Source organism: Cebus imitator, unplaced genomic scaffold (genome assembly GCF_001604975.1).
Source record: "Cebus imitator isolate Cc_AM_T3 unplaced genomic scaffold, Cebus_imitator-1.0 Scaffold51, whole genome shotgun sequence".
Lineage (NCBI taxonomy): Eukaryota > Metazoa > Chordata > Mammalia > Primates > Cebidae > Cebus > Cebus imitator.
Genome location: NW_016107366.1, coordinates 8,006,665 through 8,011,742, shown reverse-complemented (window position 1 = coordinate 8,011,742; position 5,078 = coordinate 8,006,665). Strand labels below are relative to the sequence as shown.

The window sequence follows — 5,078 nt, the reverse complement described above, 5'->3', positions numbered from 1 at the left end:
CCAGCTACTTGGAAGGCTGAGACAGAATTACTTGAACCTGGGAGATGGAGGTTGCAGTGAGCCGAGATCACGCCATTGCACTCCAGCCTGGGTGACAGACGGAGACTCTGTCTCAAAAAAAGAAAAAGAAAGAAAGAAAAGAAATTTCACATGGATCTGCATGGAGATGGTTGGGAAAGGAGCAGATTTGGAGGCAGGAAGACCAGTTACAATAGGTAGCAGTCTATTCTAGAAGAATCTGTCAAAATGAGGAATGAAGGGGGCCTGAGCTAGAGAAGCAGATGGGCTGGCAAGAGTCAAAGAGGGTCTGGGTTTAGAGAGAGAGGAAATGCAGGGCAGACACTCAGATCTGGCACCTGATCAGTGACACCCAGGATAGGAAATGGAAGAGAAAGAGGAGCAGGCTGGGAACAGGACAAGAAAAAAGAATGAGTCTCAGCATCTAGGTCTTGACTGAAGTTACAGGTTTCTTTTTTTTCTTTTTGAGACAGGGTCTCACCATGTTACCTAGGCTGCAGTGCAGTGGCATCTGGCACACAGCAGCCTCAACCTCCAGGGTTCAGGTGAGTCTCCCATCTCAGCCTCCCAAGTAGCTGGGACCACAAACATGAGCCTGTTGCCCAGGCTGGAGTGCAGAGGTGTGATCACAGTGCACTGTAACTTTGATCTCCTGGGTTCAGGAAATCCTCCTGCCTCAACCCCCCAAGAAACTGGGACTACAGATGCTTGCTACTATGTCCAGCTAATTTTTAAATTTTTTTGTAGAGATGGGGGTCCTACTTGGTTGTCCAGGCTGTTCTCAAACTCCTGGCCTCAATAAATCCTCCAGCCTTGAGATGTTAAAGTTCTAGAATTTCAAATGTGAGCCACTATGTTCGGCCCTTTTAAAATTGTTTAGTTTTATTTTTAGAGATGGGGTCTTTCCACATTGCCTAGGCTGGAGTGCAGTGGCTATTCACAGGTGTGACTGTAGCACACTGCAAACTCCAACTCCTGCCTTACGCCATCCTCCCACCTCAGCCTCTCGATTAGCTAGGATTATAGGTGCTCACCATCGCAACTGACCTGATCTCTTTAAATAACTGACATTAAGTGGAAAAGGATTGGTGTATAGAACTCAGATCCGCTGTGTCCCAACCCAGTGCTTGGCACACAGTGGGTACTTATGGACCTTGAATGAAATAATGAGAATTTTATCAGCCATTCTTGATCAGAAATGCACAGTTCATTTGTAAATTGTGAACCCCCTCACCATAAAATGTGGGATGAGATCAAGAATTCAAATCTTTGAAAGGCACTTCAGCGCTCATTTTGTCCAAGTACCTTGGTCTGTAAAGGCCTTGCCACTGATTCACAGTTCTGTTTTTTTGTTCCTTAGTTTTTCTTTATATCAAACCTAAATCCACTATCCCTCAATTCCCAAAACCCAATCTTAGTTATGCACCATGAGGCTTTTGGAGAAAACCTACCTAATGGTCTGTCTTCTTTCCTGTGTATTCAACCTCCCCTTTCCAGCTGGCATTTTGCATGAGCACTGAAACATGGTCAGGTCTTTCAGCTTGCTGGGGAAGCTCCCAACATCCCTTGTCCTTTCTTCATCTCTCACCTTCTCGCTCCTCTTCACAACCAATCCTCTTGAAGGACACTTTTTGTCTCCATTTATCCCTCCCACTTCTAACTCTCCTTAATCTGGCCTCAACTCCAATGCTCTCTCACAGATTAGCAACGATGCACCTCAGGCCTTATCTTACTTGTGGCCTTGGAAGCATGGACACATGCAACATCCCAGCCTTCTGAGGACCCTGTCTTCAGGGTGGCTTACGCCTGTAAACCCAGCACTATGGGAGGCCGAGGCGAGTGGATCACCTGAGGCCAGGAGTTGTAGATCAGCCTGGCCAACATGGTGAAACCCCGTCTGTACTAAAAAATAAAAAATTAGGTCGGGTGCAGTGGCTCACACCTGTAATCCCAGCTACTCTGGAGGCTGAGGCAGAAGAATCACTTGAAACTGGTAGGCAGAGATTGCAGTGAGCCAAGATAGTGCCATTGCACTCCAGCCTGGGCACCTGCACCTAGTGTGGCTTCCTAATTCTTCTAAGAAGCCCAGGGAGAACATTGTAAAATGATCATATGATCTTTATTTCTTACTTAATTCATTCTGTGTCATTCCATTAGCGTGTGGATTGTGTCAACGGGTAAAAGGTTTGGACCATGGGTGTCTAGAATTACATCCAGCCCTTCTACACTAACTCTTATGAAAAAATATTCTTTTATTTACCTTTTTTACTATAAGATGAATTTCCCAGAAACGTAACTGTGATGCAAATAAATGCTCTAACGGTTGTGCCAAAAGTTGCAATTAATAAACCCAGAGTTTTGTTCTCAACCCAATTCTAAAATGAGGGTTTTCTCTAAGATGCAAATTCTAACACACATGAATAATCTTCTCATATAAGGTTGATGGTTTCTCTAATACAAAGCTCCCTCTTCTTTTTTGTGGGGAGGGACCGAGTCTTGCTCTGTTGCTCAGGCTGGAGTGCATTTGTGCGATCTCGGCTCACTGCAGCCTCCAGCTGCTGGGCTCAAGCAGCTCTCCTGTCTCAGCCTCCCAAGTAGCTGGGACTACAGGCATGTGCCACCATGTTTGGCCAATTTTTTGTATTTTTAGCAGAGACGGAGTTTCACTATGTTGGCCAGGCTGGTCTCGAACTACTGACGTCATGATCCGCCTGCCTCGGCCTCCCAAAGTGCTGGGATTATAGGCATGAGCTACCGCACCCGGCCTCTAATACAAAACTCTTAACGGTTTGGATATAAAGTGGCTATACTAGAATGTATTCAATTTCATGAAGTTCTCTACAGCTTGTAGCTCCATTAGAAACAAAACTCAAAGTATCAAAAAACCCTCAGAAAACTAGGAATAGAGGGCACTTCCTGAATTTGATTCAGAGCATCTACAAAAGCCTGCATTTAATACTACACTTAATGGTTAAAAACAGAATGCTTTTTTTCTGCTATTGGGAACGAGGTAAGGATATCCACTCTCACCACTCTTATTCAACACAGACCTGAACATTCTAGGCAGTGCAATAGGCAAGAAAACAAAAGAAGAGGAAGACAAGAGGAAGACGAGGGGAGGGGAGGGGAGGAGAGGGGAGGGGAGGCGAAGGGAGGGAAGGGGAGGGGAGCGGAGGGGCGCATGTTTCAGAAAGCCAAAAATAAAACAGTCTGTATTTGCAGATGATATAGTGATGTAGTAGAAAGTCCCAAAGAATCTCCACACACACACACACACACACACAGACACACAGACACACACACACAAAACTCCTAGAATCTCTATATTAATGAATACATGGAAACCAAAGTTAAAAATAAAATAGCATTTATAATCACTTAAAACATGGAATATTTGGGTGGAAATCTAACAAAACATGTATAGGAGTTCTATGCTGAAAACTACAAAATGCTGACGAAAGAAATCAAAGAGTATCTAAATAAACTGAGAGGTAAAACTGTGTTTATGGGTTGGAAGACTAGGCATAGGAAAGTTGTCAGTTTTTCCCATATTGGCACACTTCCTATCCAAATTCCAAAAAAATACATTTCTTGCAAATATTGACAAAACTTTTCTAAAATTTATGTGGAAAGGCAAAGGAACTAGAATAGCTAGAATAATTTTAGATAGTTTATTAAAATTCAGCTAATTTTAGAGAAAAATCAGTCTACCTAATTTATTTATTTATTTATTTATTTATTTATTTTTTGAGACGGAGTTTCACTCTTGTTACCCAGGCTGGAGTGCAATGGCGTGATCTCGGCTCACCGCAACCTCCGCCTCCTGTGTTCAGGCAATTCTCCTGCCTCAGCCTCCTGAGTAGCTGGGATTACAGGCACGCGCCACCATGCCCAGCTAATTTTTTGTATTTTTAGTAGAGACGGGGTTTCACCGTGTTGACCAGGATGGTCTCGATCTCTTGACCTCGTGATCCACCCGCCTCGGCCTCCCAAAGTGCTGGGATTACAGGCTTGAGCCACCGCGCCCGGCCGCTACCTAATTTAAAAACCTGTTATATGGTCATAGCAATCACAGCAGTGTGGTGCTGGGCCGGGAACAGCACATAGATCAGTGGAACAAACACAGAACTCAGAAATAGTTCCACGCAACTACTTTTGACAGCTGACTTTTGATGAAGGTGCAAAAGCCATCAATGGAGAAAAGAATCTTTTCAACAAATGCTGCTGAAGCAACTGAACATCTATAGGCCCCCAACAACCAAACAACAAAACCTTGTCATAAGTCTCATATATTGCACAAAAATTAACTTAAAATGGACCCCAGCACTGGATGTGGTGGCTCACATCTGTAATCTCAGCACTTTGGAAGGTCACGGCAGGAGGATCACTTGAGGTTAGGAGTTTGAGACCAATATGGCAAGACGCTTTCTCTACAAAAAAATACAAAAATTTGCTGAGCATTGTGGGATGCACTTGTAGTCCCAGCTACTACAGAGATTGTGGTGGGAGGATTGCTTGAGCTTGGGTTATGGAGGCTGCAGCAAGCTATGACTGCACTACTGCATTCCAGCCTGGGTGACAGAGCAAAATCCTGTCCCCCAAAATAAAAAATAAATAAATAAAAGGACCTCAGACTAAAATGTAAACATGAAACCATAAGACTTTGTGCTCATTTTGGCAACACATAAACCCAAATTGGAATGATACAAAGAAGATTAGCATGACCCGATGTAAGAATGACATAAAAACTTGTGAACTATTTCATATTTTAAAGATAATTCTATTTCTCAATACTGTTGCATTGAGGATTTAAAAAAACCAACAATTCTATAAAAATTTTAGAAAAAAAAGCACAGGAGAAAACATTTGGGATCTAGAGTGAGGTAAACAGCTCTTAAACTCAGCCCCCAAAACATGATTCATAAAAGGAAGCATTTATGGCTGGGCATGGTGGCTCACGCCTGAAATCCCAGCACTTTGGGAGGCTGAGGTGGGCAGATCACGAGGTCAGGAGTTCGAGACCAGCCTGGCCAACATGGTGAAATCCCATCTCTACTAAA

The 5,078-nt window shown here is 43.5% G+C and overlaps 1 protein-coding gene and 1 non-coding gene across 2 annotated transcripts in view; one reads left to right on the top strand and one right to left on the bottom strand.

The window, feature by feature from the left end:
* Positions 1-5,078, bottom strand: part of TRIM14 (tripartite motif containing 14) — a 124,889-nt gene that overhangs the window by 36,331 nt on the left and 83,480 nt on the right. The window lies entirely within an intron of this gene.
* Positions 4,684-4,789, top strand: LOC119471139. Its single transcript, XR_005200137.1, has one exon. It is a non-coding gene; the product is annotated as a U6 spliceosomal RNA (small nuclear RNA).